Below are 20,955 nucleotides of genomic sequence, written 5' to 3'. Positions count from 1 at the left end.
CTCGCTCGCCTCCACTGGCTCCCCATCCCCCAGAGGATTGATTTCAAGATCCTCATCCTCACCTACAAGGCCATTCACGGCCTTGCTCCCTCCTACCTCTCCAACCTACTATCCCCCTACCTACCTGCCCGTACCCTCCGTTCCTCTGGCTCCGGTCTGCTCCACGTCCCCCGCCCCAACCGCCCTACTATCGGTGGTCGGGCCTTCAGCCTCTCAGCCCCGAGGCTCTGGAACTCCATCCCCCAGTGCCTTCGCCTTGCTTCCTCCCTTTCCTCCTTCAAGGCCGGTCTCAAAACCTTTCTCTTTGACCGTGCCTTCAGCTCCCCTCTCGACTCTCTTCCTCCTCCTCGCTCCCTCCCTTCCCTCCCCTCACCCTGACCATTTCCCCCTCCTCTCTCCCTCCCTTCCCTCCCCTCACCCTGACCATTTCCCCCCTGCTCGGGTCATGACCCAACTGTGCAGCGCCTTGGGACGTCCTCCTGACGTGAAAGGCGCTCTATAAATGGAATCTTGTTGTTGTTGTTGTTGTCATCTTCCACATGTGTGCGGATGAAACTCAACTTTATCTCTCTGCCTCCACCCTCGACTCCAAGATGACTGCTGTCCTGACAGAATGTCTGTCAGACATCAAGTCCTGATGAGAAATAGCTTTCTACACAAACAGTCGTGGATTGAAAATGATCAATTTATTATTGTTTTGTTTTTTTGGAGGGATTATTATTAGGGGTGTGGAGTAAGGAAACTTCCCCAAGGTTTTGCCCTGCCTGGAATTGAACTCAGGTCTCTCACTTGAAAAAAGCGAGTGCTCTAACCACTGAGCTACAGGACTCCCGCCCCTCTAGAGGATCAAATTCAGGATTTCAGCCTCACTTTTAAAGCACCACCATTGGAGGTCAGACCTTTAGTCTTTCTATTCCCTCCTTCTGGAACTCCATTCCAGAGCCCCTCCACATCGCCCCTTCCCTTGCCTCCTGCAAGGTCGTTTCAAGATTTTCCAGTTCGTACTTGCCTTTGGCCATCTTCCCACCCTCACCCCCTTGCCCTTTACCTCTCTTGAGTCTAACCCCCAGCTCGGGTTCCAACCCTTCACTGTTCAGCAACTTGGGACATCCTCCCGACATGAAAGGTGCTATATAAATGCAATTTGTTGTTATTATATTGTTAAATCGGTCAAGTTCAAAAATTCAGAAGTCATGCTCCGGCTGCATATATTTCTCTGGTCACCCGCACTTTGAATATTACAGTCACTGTGACATAAAGGACTCCTTGGAGTCAATGCTGAGTAGAGCAAAGATGAGCACACTGATCGAGGAATGAGCTATAAGAAAGATAGACTCTTTGGTAATGAACAGAGATATCTCAGAGTGGATCCTTAGAGAGGTTTATCAGATTTTAAATGGAATTGAGAATGTAAACCCTAAACAATACTTTTGGATACATCAAGACAGGAGAACAAGAGGATATGTTCTTAGAGTTTAGGATTTCAAAGTCCAGTTTCAAGACACACATCAGGAAATACGTTGAGACTTTCATCCAAACCTCTCTTGTAATCTTGTCATTAGACATTTAACAATCACATGTTTGATTCATCAATAATTAATTTCTGGTGAAAATTGATATTAAAAGATGTCCAAGCCAATAAATAGCCACCAAAAGCAGGAATTATATAATGGCTAGTAATTCAAACAAATTGCCACTCTCAAAAGTCAAAAAAAAAATTTTTGGTCAGCTATGTGTCTAACACATGTGGAAACCCATCACCGTTCTTTGGATGAGACATTAAACCAAGGTTGTGTCTGCCTGTTTAAGATGGACGTTAAAGATCCCATGTGAAAAGAGAAGCGAGTTTCTCCTGGTGCCCTGGAAACAAATCACCCAAATAAAATTCATTCCATGGCTGTTTGTGGGACATTGCTGTGCACAAAGTGCATATGAAATGCAAGGATTGAAACCAGGCTAAGATTTTCAAGTATGTATGGAAGTCTGAATGCTGAACTGTCCTTGTGTCTATAATGGTAAGCAATCTCATACTGAAGGTATGTACCCAGTGACTGGCTGGCTGGTCTGTCATCAGCAGTGCCTGGACCCAACTTGCTCAAGAACCAGACCAATGAGCAGCATTAACTCAATTTTGACATTGCGAAGCACATTACCTTCAAGACAGCACAGCTCCAGAGACGCTGTTTACCTCCCCTGCAAAGAAGATAGTCAATATTTGATGAGTCATGAAGTAATTAATGTAAAGGTGCTTCCAAAACAATTCTGGGATTTGTAGTCATGTAAATACTGCAAATTTATACTATTAATCCTTGCATGTGATATAGCACCTTATCACATCGTTCAGAGCTCTCAAGGCTCTTTGCAGGATATATTGCAAAATGGAGTGACTGTATATTTGTGAGCGAAACACGGCAGCCAATAATCCTCGCATTTGATATAGAGCCATATCACGCCATCTATACATATGCAGTGTATATATTTTATTTTGTGGGTAAAACTTGCAGCCGATTGCGCACAGCAGTGTCCCATAAAGAGTCATAATAATAATAATAATAATAGTAATAGTAATAATAATAATAATATTAATCCTTGCATTTGATACAGCGCTTTACACGTCTTCTAAATGTCTCAAAGCACTTCACAGAATATGTTGTAAAGTGAATTGACTGTATATTTGTGGGTGAAACGCGGCAGCCAATTGCGCACAGCAGTGTCCCACAAACAGTCGCGTGTGATATGCATGCTACATACCCTTAAAGATACAGATACACACATGCAGATATACACGCAGGCGCGCACACTCACACACACACACAACGCCGGCATGTATTAAGTGACCAATTTTTTTAAGGAATTATTACTCCCTGAAAAGCAATCCATCAATCGACTAACAAACAGGTTCCTATTTACTGCTCGGCAAACAGAGACATGTGGAGTAAGGAAACTTGCCTAAGGTTTTGCCTTGACTGGGATTCGAACCCAGGTTGCCTTACTTGTGAGGCCAGCGCACTAATCACTATGCTACAGTCATCCATTTTAGAACACATGCAGAAACCCATCACCATGCTTAAAAGTTTCCAAACCAAACTGAGAATTCAATTCATCTCAGCCACACCCAATGAGTTTCCACATTGTGTCAGACATCTGATTAGCTCCCAAAAAAGTGGTTAGCGTTATTTGCGTAAACCATTTTCAAAGCATTTGGATGTGCATTCCAAATATTCGAATGAGTATATTCATAACATTCGTATTCTACATAACATTTCATTTGAGTCTTTAAACAAGATGCACATGCTCATGCAATAGTACGTAGACAGGAGAATTTCTGAACTATTATAACTAAATTTAGACATTTCAGACCTGCGGGAAAAATGTAAGTACAAAATTATTCTACTGATCATAAGTGGATCAATTAATGTTTTATATTTCTCAGATGTTAACAAATCTATTCATGCCAGAAGAATATTTTAGGAATATAGCAATATATGTGATCAGAAATGATGTTCACCATTTACATCAAAACAACCACTCTGTCCCTCAAACTTCCCAAATTAATTTTTCAACAAATTCTCTCTTGAATTTGCTGCTCCAATCTACCTCCACTGACTCCGCGGGAAATCTCTGGGTAAAATGATTGAATCTGAACATTCTGTCCATTGCTCTTATTGTGACTTGAGTTTCAAATTTCTTTGACAATGTTAAATATATTATTATATTTATGCAGTTTGTCTATTCTCTTTAGATTTTAAAAACTTTAGTTAGATCTCTCCTGAGCTTTTTCTGCAATTTGTTAGTCAATATACCATTCAATTCTGTCTGAATTCCTCCAGACCACCACCATCACAACAACAACTTGCATTTATATAGTACCCTTCACGTGGGGTAGCATCTCGGAGTGCTTGACAGTGGTGGAGTTCAACCTCTGGGGGAGAGGAAGAGGTGAGGTGACCATAAGCACGAAGAAAAAGGAACGTCTTTAGATGGGATTTGAAAGTGGGGAGGGAATCGGCAAGGTGGAGGGATTTAGGGAGGGCGTTACAGAAGCTCGGGGCGTAGTGGCTGAAAGCACAGCCACCGATGGTGGAGCGGAGGGGTCGAGGGATGAACAGGAGGCTGGAGCCAGCTGAGCAGAGGCAACAGGTGGTGGAGTGGAGGGGTCAGCAAATCGGATAGTTGGGGAGTTGTGAGGACATGAAGGGATTTGAAAACGAGTGAGAGGATCTTGAAGTCGATCCATTTAGTAATTGGGAGTCAATGCAGCCTGACAAGGACTGGTGTGATGGGGGTCCTGAGTTCATGCGGGGACCATTGACTTTTCAGGCTGGGCAAAACCTTAGTCCTAACCCGAAAATTTTTCCTAAGTCCTTACCCGAAGTGAAAGGCGCTACACAAATGTAATTTGTTGTTGTTGCTGTTGTAAACATGGAAATTCCAGAGATATTTGTTGGAATGGAATACGCACTCTCTCCCTGAAGGGATACATCCTGCTTACCTAATCCGGAAACTATTAAGTGCAGGTTGGCAACAACCAATGCTTGGGGACCCCCAGAGTATACTAACGCTAAAACCACATAGCTTGCCATTGAGAGAGCTGCCTGGCTTTCCCACTGCTTGTCAAGCTCGGGCCACGCTGTCTATTAGGGTTTGGTTTGCAGGGTTAATGGGAGCTGAGTGGGAAGAGTTCCTGCCCCAAGTCCTGCTGATGAGCCAGTTTGGCTGTGCAGTCATTAGCAATGTGCTGTGGCTCATCTGTCGCAGAAACTGGATTACCAAAGATTGTCACCCTGCAGTCAGTTCAGCTCCAAGGAAACCCTGCTTATCTTCCCGCCTTAGAGGATACATTAGTTGGTCATTTCTATTTTTCTATATAGGAATTTTTATTTAAAATATAGAGAAATCTCTCTATTTCTCTAGGTGCTTCATTATTCTCTCTTTAAGGATACTTTTCAACATAACACTGCAATATACTTCACACTTAATGGCCTATTACCATAAGTTTCCTGGTTATATTTTTACCTTTTCTTTGCAAACTGTTTACCAATCCTCTGGCACAATTTCCATTTTAATGAACCCCAAAAAGAGTTAATATCACTTTAGAGACATCAGTGAATTGAATGTATATTTTGTCGGTGAAATGCGGCAGCCAATTGTGCAGAGCAGTGTCCCCAAATATTCGTGAATTAAGTTACCAAATTTTCAGGATTCTTACACCGGGAGAGTGATCCACCAATTAACTAATAACTGGGTTCCTACTTACTGACAGGTAAACAGAGGAATGTGGAGTCAGGAAACCTAACATTTTGCCCTGCCTGGGAATCAAACCTGGGTCCACTCGTTCAATCGGCTGAAGGGCAGTTTTCATCCAAACTAATCTTGTGATCTTGTGAATTGATCTTTGTTAAAATTTGGATCACAACAATGATCTTCAAAGCAACAGTTTCAGCAAATGTTAATAATGAAAAATATCCAAAGGTAATTATCTTTGGATATTTGGGTAAGCAGTTGGATAGAATTTACAAGCCTGAATTTCACATGGGACATTGCCGTCCGCAAATTGGCTGCCGCATTTGCCCATATAACACAGTCCAGTATATCCTGTGAAATGGTTTGTGTTGTCTTCTCAACATAAAAGGCACCATACCAAATGTAAGAATTGATATTTTATTTTATTTATTTTATTTTATTTGTTATGTTATTTATGATATTATTGTTAATAATCATATAAAGCATCAAAGTCTACAGCATGCAAAAAGGTATGAATGATTGTTGCAAAGATAATTGTTGGGCAATTAAAAGTAAATAATGCTTTTAATACCAAGTTTAAGACAAGACACTCTAATGCAGTGCTGGGGATGTGCTGTATTGTCAGAGGCAGACAAGCTTGTAAAGACATCAAACCAAGATGCGTCCTATTCAGATAGGTATTAAAGATCCCAAGGCACTAGTCAAAAAGAGAAGGGGGCTTCTCCCTGTGTGCTGGCCAATAATTCCTCAAATAAAATTGGCTGTTTGTGGGATACTGCTGTGCGCAATTGGGCTGCCACATTCACCTACAAATACACAGTCATTACATTTCACAGTAGATCCTGCAATGTGCTTTGCGATGTTTTTCCGATGTGATAAGAGGCTATACCAAATGCAAGGATTATTGTTATTACTGGTGTGAACCCCCAACACCCATATCTATGTAATTTACAAAGCATAGCAAATATATACATGTTGAACAATTCACAGTGATATATAATAATAATAATGAATCTTGCATTTGATATAGCGCTTTTCAAATCTTCTAGACGTCTTAAAGCGCTTCACAGAATAGACTGTAAAGTGAATTGACTGTATATGTGTGGACGAATAACATGCAAATACAAATATATATTTCATTAGACTGAATATGCAGCAGTCTTGTCTTGTAAAAAAGGGACTTGCAATGTCAGACTAGTCACTTGTGGTAGGAATTCTTCTCGCTTACACTACAAGCCAAAGCCCTACACTGGGGATCAACCAAATCGCACTCCTCTTTAGTAACTCTAGGATAGGACCTTTATGTCACGGTGACCAGAACTGTATGCAGTACTCGAGGTGCAGTCTGACCAGAAACTGTACAGCCTGGGTATGATCAAATCAATTCTATTCAAGTCCTCCTCTTTAGTTAACTGACTTGGATACCTTCCTTCTACTTTCAGGATTATTTCTGAGATGAGAGTTATTATAACCAAATCAAATGGATTCTTGTGAATTAAATGTTGCACATTCCTTCTAATGTTTCTGCTTTGCATTTCTTATGTAGCTGATGCCAGAAGCATGGGCGTGACGTTCTTTGTGATCGTGGCTTCCTGTCTTTTGCCAACACTTTTAATTTCTGAGACTGAGATCTGGACACCAAAGTCAGCTGTAAGCAATTGTTACATTATTTGATAATAATAATAAATAATCCTTCCATTTGATATTGTTCCGTTCATGTCAAGAGGACAACTTAAAGTGCTTCATAGTATTTACTATAAAGTTGCAGGGGAGCTCTGTTCACAGATCACAAGATTGGTTTGGATGAAGAAGGCCTTTCAGCCCATCCGATCTCATCCTTCCAGAACACTCACCCTACCGTCCCCCAATCCCAGCATTATGCTACTTTTTAATGAATCTTAGCCTCTACCACCTTTCCTGGCAACCTGTTCCAGTCATTGATTGTCCTCTGAGTAAAGAAAAAAATCCTGGTATCTATCCTGACCGACACATGTAGAAATCCATCTTTATCTTTAAGAATATCCAAACCAAACTGGAAGCTCCATGGATCCCATCTACACATGGAATTTTCCATATATTGGGTGGAATGCGCATTGGAGGGAGAGTTTTTTTTGTGAATATATATTTTGGAGGTGAAAATGACAATGTTCATTTGCAAATGGCAATATCTCACCAATGCCTTCAAGTGATTGACCAATTTTATCTGGAGAATAGTTGGCCAGGGCACCAATAAAAACTCCCTTCTCTTTTTGAATAATGGCATGGGATCTTTAATGTCTACTTGAACAGCAGGTAGGACCACGGTTTAACATCTCATCCAAAGGACTGCATTTCCAGCAATGAAATGCTCCCCAGCTCTGTATTGCAGCTTAGACTATTTGAGTTTAAAGACCCAACTTGGGAATTGAACCCACAACCTTCTGACTCAAAGGTGAGAGTGCCACTAATTGAACCAGGTTTACACCCAAATAAAATGTATTTTTAGAATGCTTTAAATATGAAGGAAATACGATATGTAATGAGATAATTATGCCATTATGCCAAAAAGGTTTTTGAAGGAATTATTACCCTGGGAACAGCATTCTGCCAAATGACTAGTAACCAAGTTCATAATTACTACTACAGAGGCATACCTTAAATGCTACATGAAAATGGTTTCATGGCACTTTGAATGACCATCTAAAGAGGTTAGACTCTAACAGTATCCCACTGTACACTCTGGAGACCAACCTGGTGCCTAATGCTATCCAGAATTAGGTAAGCAGGCTGGTCTCCTCAGGGAAAGAGTGTGTATTCCATTTCAGACACAGGAAAAATCTCCATGTGCAGGTGATGTACATATACAACACTCTGATTTTGTGCAATGATATTTAATAGGATTGGATTATGTAACTAGACATGAACTAAATTTGAGCTGTCGAGACTCAAAACGACTGGTGGGGCTCATGTTTGAGACTGGCTTGACTCTAAATAAGACTCAAAGGCAAGCAAACTGTGTCCATAAATTTATTTGCCTAATATAAATTAATTGTTATTTTCTTTAATATTTTCAGTGCAGAGCCTCATTAAATACTTGCTCTTTGGGTTCCAAGGCAAAGGCACATTGGAGAGTATTGAGGGTTTTATGAACAACGACCCATTGTCTTATGATTCTCCATCTATTCCTTCAATTATGACCATTAAATTCAAACTATGTAAGTGACACAGCATATATTATTATGTAAAAGAACTATTCTTTGAGTTCAACTTATTATAAGTTGTCTACAACTAATTTTTGCGTGAAAATTATCTTGTATATTAATGCCACTAAATCAGCTTATTTCCTCCCTTTGGTCGATTAGATGCTATTTTGATTGTCTGACTGCTTATCAAATAAATGGTTAACGTGGAGTAAGTGGATAGAGTTCAAAATCTTTGTCCTTGCCTTCAAAACCCTCCAAGGTCTTGCTCCTCCCTGCCTCCGTGATCTGCAAACTCCATATCATTGTGTCTGCTCTCACTACTCAATGGGCTCCGGCCTGCTCCATGTCCCCTGTCTGGTCCGACTCTCCATTGGTCGTTGGGCTTTCAGCCTCTCTGTCCCCACCTTTTGGAACTCCATCCCACAGTCTCTTCACTTCACCCTTCCCTTGTCTCCTTCAAGATCTGGCTCAAGACCCTCCTCTTCGACTGGGCCTTAGGTCACCCTTGTAGCCCGACCCTCCCTGGTCTACATCTCTCCTGATCCCAACCCCCAGCTCAGGTCCAAATCCATGACTGTCCAGCAACTTGGGACGTCCTTCTGACGTGAATCCGCTATACAAATGTAATGTATTGTTGTTGTACTTTCAACAATACAACAATGTTTGTTTTTGTTGGTGAAGGACACATTTGTATTTTAATAAAAGTGTGCCACATGGATTTAGCGTAGATCATTGTTTAGATCACCACAATAAAAATGCTGCTTTCTTGAACCAGATGGCAGCATGATTTGCAATAGTAGCGAATATGGATCAAGTGTGAAAACTGAAACAGTAAAGATAAATTGCTCATCCAATTTCACTGGATATGTGGAAGCAACATGTGGAGAAAATGCAGTATATGAGGAAGAGAAGAATTTCTGCGTGTCACCTGAATTCAGTAAACTTAAGCAGGTACTAAAAATTCTAAATCATTCTATTTTTCTGTTAAGAAATGTATCACTATAATATGCTTTTAAATGTGCCATGCTTTAAATGGAGTTTGAAAGGGTATCACAAATAGTGGTGTTTTATTTCAATTCATTCAACAACAGCAATTTTTAATCATGTACTGCTAAACTCGCATAATTCTTATCTTTATATATCGTATAAACTCCCAAGTGCTCCAATCACCCGAGTTCCATTCAATTTCCTATCAAAACCACACAGATTTATTTACACTACTCGTATTATTCATCTCCTAACTCGTAACGCCAATCCTCTACCCTCCATTACTCCTGTGCTTACTGGAGACCTTGATTCGAATACACAACAACAACAACAACAACAACATTTCATTATAGAGCACCTTTCACATCGGGAAAACAACAACCTTACCTGAGAATACATGTGCACTTTACCGACTGGCTGCATTGAATCACAGGAAAAATAATCTTCAAGAAATTCATTTCCCGTGATCCAATGCGATTCCCATGTTTGCTGGTAAGAGTGACAAGCATTTAATCGCGGTAAGCGCATGCGCACTAGAATGGTAAATTACCATTTGCACACTTACCGGCTGTGTTGAGTTATGCATGCACAGAGTTGATTATTGATTAAATTGGATTTTCTTCAATTTCTGTTGTTTGACTGCAACTCAGCCTTATTTACTCCGCCTTTCTGTTTACATAGTAGTTGCTAGTCGATTGGTGGATCACTTTCTGAGTGTAATAATCCCTCAACAAAAAAAGAATTGGTCATTCATCCACGACTGTTTGTGGAACACTGCTGTGTTCAATTGGTTGCTGCGTTTAGTGCACAAAATACACAGTCAATCCATTTTATAGTATATTCTGTAAAGAGCTTTGAGACGTTTCGATGACATAATAAGGCTCTATATCAAATGAAGGATCATTATTATATTGTTATTAAATGTTATTAAATGTTACGGTCCTGACTGATACGACTTATGTGAGTTTTACTGCAGTGTTATTACATATCAAACACTTTACAAAGAATAAGCAAGAGCCCTGAATAGGAGGGAGGGAGGGAGGGAGGAAGGAGGGAGGGATCGTGGGGAGGTTGCTGAAGGCACAGTTAAACAAAGATGTTATAGAGAAGAGTTTTGAAAGCCAAAAGGGAGGGGGTGCAAGGCTGATTGATTTTGGAAGTGCTATAGAAAACTAATTTGAAAATTAAGGCTGAAGTTAAGAAATGTCAAAAATTTGCATGCTCTAACTTGCTAAGAAATAAGTTCAAGCCTCGAACTAGGTTGAATTTCACCCCCTTAATCAACTTGGTGTCTGACACATGCAAAAACTCATCATCATGCTTAACAGTATTCAAACCAAATTACAGAGGGTTCCATGTGTGCATGGAAATTTCCCATTTGTCAGGATTTGAGTGTGCAATGTCTCTTCTTGGATAGATGCATCCTGCTCACCTCAGCTAAGAAAGGATTAAGTATAGCTTGGCCAGGGACTATCACAGCTGCCACAAAGGGTTGATTTAATTCTGATATAATAATAATAATCCTTGATTTGATAAGGCGCTGAATCAAAACTCTTCTGTATAATGTTGTTGAGATGTCTCAAAGTGCTTCACAGAATATACTGTGGATTGAGTGACCAAACTATTATTAAGGTTTTGCCCAGCTCAGGAAATGAACCCGTGTCATCCTGCTTGTGAGGCGGGTGCTCTAACCACTAAGCTTCAGGGCTCCAAATAATAATCCACAAACAGTCGTGGATTGCGTGACCAATTATTATTATTTTTGTTTGAAGGAATTATTACAACCGGTTCCTACTTACTGTTAGGTAAACAGAGGCGTGTGGAGTAAGGAACTTACCTAAGGTTTTGCCCTGTCCGGGAATCAAACTTGCATCCTCTCGCTTGCGAGGGGGTACTCTCGCCAATACCCTACAGGACTCCACTATTTCGTTGTTGATATTCCATGGCCAGACATGTCATTTTGAAATCAATTCAGCCCCAAAGAGACGCTGCTAACTCCCACCGCTCCCCTGCCCCCAATTGAAAACTGCCTTATGATTTCAAGTTGTTGTTTCATAAGAACATAAGAAATAGGAACGGGAGTAGGACATTTGGCCCCCCGAGCCTGTCCTGCCATTTAATAAGATCACAGTTGATCAATGTAACAAATAAGAATGATTTGAAATGGCGCAGATTATGAAATAATACAATACAATTTACATTTTTGTTATGCCTTTCACGTCTCAAAGCAATTGTCTCAAAGCGCTTACACTATGTTTTAGTTGCAGGTTATTGTTCATTGATATAGTAATAGATGGTATTAATCAACACTGTTTGTTTCCTTATAGTTCTTTGAGCTTTATTTTTCAGATGGTCGCAGACCCAAAGCATGTAGCAGCGAATCTCACCAAACTCCTTCATACTGCAGCTAAAATTATGAATCTTACATACGCAACATCATTAGGAAACATGGTAGCTATGGGTGACATTCTGGAATCATTCTCAAAAGTGAAAAATGTTTCTGTGGATGCAAGTGAAATGGGGGTAAGATATGCATGATACAGATTATATCTAAAAATGAGTAAACTATAAGGATATGGGGGAAAGGTTAGATAAATGGGACTGAAGGGATTGCAGGGATTGAAGGGACTGAAGGGTATGCTCTTTAATGTCCCCACTGTGAGGTCAGTTTTCAAGGCTAAAGAGCCCTGGCTTGTTACTTATGGAATATTTGTCTAACATTGTATATCATCTTCATTCCTCTCGTCTTCTGGAGTCCTGTAACTCAGGGGTTAGAGCACTCGCTTTGCAAGCGAGAGACCTGAGTTCAATTCCAGGCAGAGGGCGAAACCTTGGGCAAGTTTCCTTACTCCACACAGAGCCTAATAATAATCCCTCCAAAACCAAAACCAATAATAAATTGGTCATTTTCGATCTGCGACTGTTTGTGGGACATTGCTGTGCGCAATTGGCTGCCGCGTTCGCCCACAAATATACAGCCAATTCACTTTACAGTGTGTTCTGTGAAGCGCTTTGGGACGTCCTCCCGACGTGAAAAGCGCTATATCAAACGCAAGGATTATTATTATTATTATTATTTAGTGTATTTAGTGCCTGGGCAGCCATAGTTTCATGGTCACCAGAGATGTTTACAGCAGAACTCCAGGAGCACCAACCTGTCCAGAACTTGAATATGACTTCTGGTGCTATGAAGTCAACTAATTTGGCAATATAGCATCCTGTTTGCTTGTTTATTGCTGCCTTATATCTTTTGCACATGGAGAGCAACTAACACCTCTCGCTCTCTTTCAGCTTCCCCCTTGGCAAGTTCTATCCCATGTGCTTCCTGTTCTTACATCCAATATGCAGAACCTTTTTGCAGAATTAAACTTTACTTGCCTGTCTTTATCCCATGTACATTCACTATTCAGTTATTATCTGTAAGACCTTTGCTGCCTCCTCAGATTCTACAGTTTTCAACAAATGTACATTTGACCCTCTCCAAATCCTCCAGTTATCATCCCACCTCCAACCTGATCTTATCAGCTTGGTCAGCTCCCAGCATTGTTACTTTCTCTTCCACCATTCCTTAGATGAGTCCTTTGAATCTGTTTACCATCCCACCCACAGCACAGAGTATGTCCTAGTTTCCTCTCTGTCTGTGAAAAGATTCTTTCGCCTATTCGACCTCTCCACCACTGTGACACTGTTGACCACTCCATCCTTTTCCACTGTCTCTTCTTCCTGGTAAATTTTCACATTTCTGGTTCTGTCCCACCTGTCCCAGCATCTTCAGCATGTCTCCTCTGAAGGCTTCTCCTCGTGCCCCGTATGATCACTTGTGGTGCTTCTAAGGGCTATATCGTTGGTCCTCTCCTTTCCCTGATGTACATACAGAACAACAACAATAATAAAATTGGTCATTCATTTCATGGCTGTTTGTGGGACATTGTGTGCAAATGGACTACCGTATTTGCCTACAAATATAGTCACTCCATTTCACAGTAAATCCTGCAAAGAGCTTTGAGACATCCTTCCAATGTAATAAGGTGCCATCCTAAATACAAGGATGATTAATTATTACTATAAGATTATATTCCACAAACAGCCAGCAGATTTACATTACACCGCAGCCCAAATGATACCAGAAAGTAACTTTGATACCTAAAGCATCAAGGTAAACCACAGGGAAAAGTGATATTATGCAAAGATCACATTTGGAACTTACACATTCCATATACAAATAAGTACACACAAAAAATGGAGTCCTGTAGCTCAGTGGTTAGAACACTTACCTCACAAAAAGAGGACTAGTGTTCGATTCCCAGGCAAGTGAAATATTGGGCAAGTTTCTTTGCTCCACACGCCTCTGCTTACCTAGCAGTAAGTAGGAACCTGCTTATCAGTTGATTGATGGACTGCTTTTCTGGGGTAATAATTGTTTCAAATTTTTTAAAAAAATAAGAAGTTGTTCATTGAATCCACGACTGTTTGTGGGACACTGCTGTACGTAATTGCTGCTACATTTTGCCCACAAAATATATAGTCAATTCACTTTACAGTATATTCTGTGAAGTATTTTGAGACGTCTTGAAGATAGGATAAGCTGATATATCAAATGCAAGGATTATTATTATTAAGTATTAGGAACAATATTTTTTTGTCTGAGAAACATGTGATCCTTCCCTTTCCAGTATCTATTTTTTCCCACAAGTACAGTACTCATTTGTAGCTATAGTTCAAACTGTGTTGTCAATTTCACTGGCCAGAAATGTTATTACTGCTTCTATAAGGCCTAAATTCCCTGCAAATCTTATCTTGAACAACCATTTATTTTAAAATTGCAATTGTGCAGAATTGCAGATGATTCTGAAATTTAGCCTTTGGAAACTGGTTCTTGTTAAGAACCTCAGAAAATCGCATTTTGTGTTATAACTGGCCATATACCCTGCCTTGCCGGCCTAAAATCGGTGGTCAGACCTTCAAACTTTTCCCCCACTCTCTGTACCTCCATCCTGATGTTCTTCTGCCTCACCCTCACCTTTGCCTCTTTCAAGCCTATCTCAAGATCTTCCTCTTTGACCATTATTTTGGTCATCCTCCCATCCCCCAACACCCTTGCCCTCCACTCCTCTTGAGTTCAACCCCCAGCTCGGGTGTAAACCCTTTGCTTTGGAACGTCCTCCCGACAGGAAAGGCACTATATAAATGCAATTTCTTGGTGTAGTTGTTGGTATAACTCAATATAAGACTTTTCCACAGTTATGCATGATCTTAAAACACAAGACAAAATGGACTTAAAGTTGGACTTTTGGATCTATTGATTTAATCAGAGTTAAAGAAGAAACTTGATATTTTGGAATAAAATATTTTAGTACAAATCAAGAAAGAGCTAGAAATCCACAACAGCTTAATCAGCTTTTGAATGAGAAAAACAGATTAACATTTTGGGCGGGAACCTTTTTCTGCTTTTCATTCAGAAGACAGCTTGGTGTATTGATGGGAACATGGATATTCTTGGAAGGATGAAATCAGGTAGGCTGAAGGGCCTTCTTCATCCAAACAAATCTTGTGATATTGTGATCAGAGTAGAAAGGCTGAGTTGAAAGTAACTGGATCAGAGAATGATAAGCAACGAAAAAACATAACCAAGACATTAGAAAAAAATTCACCAGGGGTTTGATATGCTGAAGCTTTCCAGTCATTCTTCTTGTTACAGATTTCAGTTACCTTCATTCAAGCTATTTTTATAATTTTCTCATTCTCAGACTGTTTTCTCTCTATTCCAGCCTTATAATTTGTCCCAAACATGTTTATTAAAGCTATGTATTATGTTTCCAGAATTTTATGACAGTAATGAGCTTTATGACTGATAAAACAACAATTTCAAATTGGAACATCATTAAAGAATCAAACACTGAGAAGAATCGCCAATCACAAATGCTAGAGTCATTAGAAAGATTTACCCAGTTAATAAGTACCAATGAAAGCTCCATCGAAATCACAACGCCAAATATTCAACTGAAAGGATTAAAAGTTGACTCCGATGAAAACAACTCTTTTAATGTGACATTTCATGGTTTGGATTCCAATAATATAAGTGGCACTGCATTTATTGATAAAAGTCAATATGCATTCCTTCCAAAAAACTCCTTTATTCTGAGCATTGCTTCCCCAACAGTGGTTAACATTCTGAGTCCAAAGAGGAAAGATCATGTATTAAATTCTCTTATTTTGACAACAACTACAAAGAACAGTAGTGTCAAAATTGAAATGCGTCTACAGCTGGAAAACAACTCACTTGATTCCTTGTCAGCTGAATGTGTGTTTTGGAACTTTTCTGAACCAGGTTGGGATGATAAAGGATGCAGTATTGAAATACAAAAAGGCTATGCTGTTTGCAAATGCAATCACTTGACATCTTATTCTGTTATGATGAGCCCTTTTACCCCTGAAAATAACAGAGCTTTGGACTTAATATCCCTCATAGGAATTGGCATGTCTATTGGAAGTTTAATAATCAGCATCATTATAGAGGCAATAACATGGAAGTACTTGACCAAAAATAAGACTTCATACATCCGCAACGTTGTCATTCTGAACATTATTGTATCTCTACTGATGGCTAATGGTTTGACGGCTGTGCCTTTATTTGTGCACCCAACTCCATTGTACTGCACCATTTTGACTTTCTTGAAGCACTTTTTTTTTCTTGCCTTGTTTTTCTGGAAGTTAAGCCTAGGATTACTACTTCTGTATCATCTGATCTTTGTTTTTCATGACTTCAGCATTTCAGTCATAACAACAATGTGCTTTATCGTGGGTTACCTGTGCCCAATAATAATAGCAAGCATCACAATTGCACTGACGTATCCAAAGAACCAATACAATCTGCAGAAGGAATGCTGGCTCGAATGGAAAAACAGAAAAGTTCTACTTGCCTTTGTTGGACCTATGTCGGCTATCATCGCAATCAACATTTGCATTGTGTTAGTGGCAATATGCAAGTTGTTGAGACCAACCATCGGAGAACACTCCAAATATCACAGCAAAGGCTGCTTCAAACAAATTCTAAGAAGCGTTGTTATCCTAACCCCAGTCTTAGGTCTGACTTGGATAATTGGATTCCCAAATCTTTCAAAAGATAGTGGTATTATTTTCCATTATCTGTTTTCAGCGATCAATGGATTGCAGGTATGTATTATCTAGAATCTCAACTCTGGAGTTATTAGTGAAAATTCAAGTAGACATTAATAATAATAACAATAATAATAATAATAATAACAACAATAATAATAATAATAATAATAATACTATCAACCACGGGAACTCTATTGGTACAATTGGTTGGATGACTTGCCCCAGTTTTGTGGAGTCCTGTAGCTCAGTGGTTAGAGCACTCGCTTTGCAAGCGAGAGACTTGAGTTCAATTCCAGGCAGGGCGAAACCTTGGACAAGTTTCCTTACTCCACACGCCTAATAATAATCCCTCCAAAACAAAAAACAATAATAAATTGGTCATTTTCAATCTACGACTATTTGTGGGACATTGCTGTGCGCAATTGGCTGCCGCGTTCGCCCACAAATATAGAGTCAATTCACTTTACATGTGTTCTGTGAAGCGCTTTGGGACATCCTCCCGACGTGAAAGTGATTCCACATTACAGTATAAATATATATATTGTGACGCGCTTTGAGATGTCTTGACAATGTGATAAGGCATTATTTCAAATGCAAGGATTAAATGCAAGGATTACCTCTCTTGATGGTTAAAATGGTCTAGCTTATTATTTCATTCATCATCATGACCCACTTGCCCTTTGGATAAAAGGTTAAACCAAGGTCCTGTCTACCCTCTTGGTTAGACAATAAAAATCCCTGACATCTTGAACAGAGCATATGCAGCTTGAGCATGACTTCTAGTGTTATGAAATCAGCTGATTTTGAAAAAATGTAGTTCAGCATCCTTTTTTTTTTTATGTTACCTCACTTCTTGGGCACGGTGAATAAATGTTAGCTAACATCCTATAGATCTATTTCAACTCTCTTGTTTTGTTTTCCAGGGGTTCTTAATTTTTATCATTTGTTTCGTGATAGACAAAAAGGTAAAGTCCAGATGTGTGCATTTTAACCATTTTATTCAGACATTTATTTTTCACATCAATTAACAAAATGTTTCTTTCTGTTACTACACTAGGTGCATGAAGCTCTAAGAATGAGGTTTCCATTTGACCAGAATCCTTATGTTTCAAAGGTAGGTGTGTCATCCGTTCCCATTAAATTGATTGTTCCAGAATATCTTGTGAACTACCTTCCCAATCAGTGTTAAGCTGCTTTTTAAATGAGTCCAGGGTCTTCCTTCGTAGTAACTTATTCCAATTGTTAATTACTTTCGTGGTAAAGAAAAGCTTCTTGATGTCTGTCCTGAAACTGCCCTTTGCAACTCTAAACTTATGTCCTCTGTCTTAGAGCATCCTAAAGTAATTTGTTCAGGGTTTACTTTTTGAATCCATTTAAAGTTTTATACACTCTTCTCTAACTTGTCTAATTGTTGCTCATAACTCATTCTTCTAACAGCCTGGCTGGGTTGGTAGCACTGTCATCTCTGAGTCAGAAGTTTGTGGGTTCAAGCCCCACTCCAACACATAGAACTCATATAGTCAAGAATGACACTCCAGCGCTGGATTGTTAGAAGTGCTGTCCTTTGGATAAGATGTTAAACTGAGGTCCTATCTCTCTGTCCAGGTGGATATTAAAAGTCCCATAGTACTATTTTAAAAGAGAAGGGAGTCTCTCCCGATATCCTGGCCAACAATCCCCTAAATGAAATTGGTCACTCACTCCATGGCTGTTTGTGGGTCATTGCTGGAAGCAAAATTGGCTGTGCGTTCACTTACAATATACACACAATCATATTACTTTACAGTATATCTTTTCAAGTGCTTTCAGACGTCTCAATGACAGGATAAGGAGCTATATCAAATGTAAGGATTATTAAATATCATCCTTATTGCTCTCTTCTAAATTGTCTCTATGTGTGGTCTGACCAGAGCACTATATATAGAGCCTGATTATGATATTTGGAGATCTAAACTGATTTAGCAATATAGCCTAGTTTTCCTGTTGATTGCCACCTCACAATGTTTTGAATATAGTTAGCAATGAGTCAACACCCCTAGATCTCTTTCAGCTTCCTCTTTGGTAAATTCTATTACCACCACCACAACAACAACAAATTACATTTGTATGGCGCCTTTCACGTCGGGAAGATGTCCCATCCTAGAAGTGCAAGTGTTTCCTATTCTTCCTATTCTGGAATATATTGCCTGAAAGGGTGGTGGAAGGGGATACGATAACAACTTTCAAGAGAGAAGTAGATAGATATTTGGGGCGGACAAGTTTGCAGGGCTATGGGGAGAGAGTAGGGCAGTGGAATTGATTTGGATAGCTCTTTTCAAAGAGTTGGCACAGACAAGATGGACCCAATGACCTCCTTCTGTGGTGTATAATTCTATGATTGATTCTATGATTCTTATATGTAGCACGTTGCAATATCTGTATTAAACTTCATTTGCCAGTTACCACCCATTTGCATACCCTATGAAACTCCCTTTTTTAAGGCCCTTGCTGACACTTCGGTTTCAGTTACTCCCAACTTGGTGTCATTTGCTAATTTAATTATCTTACACTGGTTCTGTGTATCCAGTTCATTAATATATACACAAGGAACAGGAAAACCCCAGGGAATATATTAATGACCGAGGTACCCCTGAGGCACTCTGCTTAACTGGTATGTAAACACAAACTTACAGAAAACAGGCTTCCGTTTAAGGTAACGGTTACGAATTTGCCAAATTATGAATGCTCTAAAGTGCTATTTAAAGTAAACTAATCTAGACCCAGATTTTGTTCCCCTGAGCATTCTATATGTATAATAATCAAACTCTCTGATTCTTCTAACCTTCCCATCACATCTATAAAATAATTCTAGTACCTAGAAATAACCATTGCTTTACCTGTGAATTCAATGTAAAGGCAGCTGGGTGTTTGAAACTTAAGTAGTGGCCTGTGGTCCAGAAGAATATTTGTTTGTTGCCAATCTGTGATTCCTGTCAGAACAAGAAGCCAAACGAAAACAAGGGAGGGAAGGATCACTAGTGATCATTTTTCTATTCTCAATGAGGTTGGTTACACAGTGTAGGGAACAGGACATCAGGCACTATCTCTTAGGAATATGACGAGGAACACTAAAATATGACAATGTTTGAGAAACAGGTACAACAAATACATTAATCACTTGCCTTCAGCTAGTAACAACCATTGTGGGTTTACATTTTCAGCTGTCGCAAAGCACGTCTGATAAAACTTCCTAAAAGCCAAGTCGTGGGTTATTTGACAATGAAGGGTGAGTATAACACTGTAGTGGATCATAACAGGATTGATTGTATCGTAATATTTGCAGTATTTTGTATTGGATTTCTTAGTTATGACATGTGTAAAGTTTACAGAATGGACTCAACACAACGCAACTCCAATTCAAATCGACTGGAGTGGGGTTCCTTGAGCGATGTACAACAACAACAACAAAATTACATTTATAGAACGCTTTTCACGTTGGGAGGACATCCCAAGGCACTGGACAGTCAGGGGTCGGGACTCGAGCATGGGGGAGGTGTGGGGGAGGGGTGAGGGAAGACAGAGAGGTGGGACACGATCGAAGAGGAGGGTCTTGAGTCCGGCCTTGAAGGAGGCAAGGGAGGAAGCGAGGCAAAGGGACTGTGGGATAGAGTTCCAGAGGATGGGGGCAGAGAGGTTGAAAGCTTGGCCACTGATGGTAGGGTGGATTAGGCGGGAGATATGGAGCAGACCGGAGCCCAATGAATGGAACGCTGAACATGATGTAACCCTGGTTACTGGTGGGGAAGACAGAAAGAGAGGGGGCAAGAGGAATGGTGGACAGAAGGAGTTCCTAGGTTAGGGCCATAGGAACTGGAGACTTGGCCACCAATGGTAGCACAGAGAGGATGGGGATCGCACAACTAGCTGGAGTTAGCTGAGCGGAGGAGAAGTAGGGTAGGTGAAGATGAGAGAGATAGAAAGATGTCAGGGAGTGGATCAATTTGTAGGTGAGGGCGAAGATTTTGAAATGAATCTGCTGGGATCCAGGAAGCCAGTGATGCCTGGTGAGGACTGGAATGATGGGCGCAGTCCATGTGGGTGAAGATGCTGGTGGCAGTGTTAGATGAGGTGCAGCTTGTGAATGGTAGAGCTACAGAGACCAGCACATTGGAAAAGTCCAAGCAGGGCATAATAACAGTAGGAATGAGGGTTTCAGTGACAGTGAGTGTGATGTATGGGCTGAGGTGGGCAACGTGGCTATTTAATTTGTTCATGGCAGGTTTGCACGTTAGAGTGACTGCAAACTGCTTCGCCCACAAAATATATGGTCAATTCACTTTATAGTGTATTCTGTGAAGCGCTTTGAGATGTCTCGAAGATGTGATAAGACGCTGTATCAAATGCAAGGATTATCATTATTAATTATTTATCCTCACTATTTTTT

At 40.1% G+C, this 20,955-nt stretch overlaps 1 long non-coding RNA gene across 1 annotated transcript; it reads left to right on the top strand.

Moving 5' to 3' along the window:
• Positions 1 to 16,504: 16,504 nt before the first annotated feature.
• LOC121848530 lies at positions 16,505 to 19,751 on the top strand. Its single transcript, XR_006084925.1, has 4 exons — positions 16,505 to 16,586; positions 17,456 to 17,497; positions 17,590 to 17,646; positions 19,733 to 19,751. It is a non-coding gene; the product is annotated as an uncharacterized LOC121848530 (long non-coding RNA).
• Positions 19,752 to 20,955: the final 1,204 nt, after the last annotated feature.

Source organism: Callorhinchus milii, unplaced genomic scaffold (genome assembly GCF_018977255.1).
Source record: "Callorhinchus milii isolate IMCB2004 unplaced genomic scaffold, IMCB_Cmil_1.0 Scaffold3, whole genome shotgun sequence".
NCBI lineage: Eukaryota > Metazoa > Chordata > Chondrichthyes > Chimaeriformes > Callorhinchidae > Callorhinchus > Callorhinchus milii.
This window is presented reverse-complemented; position numbering and strand designations above follow the sequence as displayed.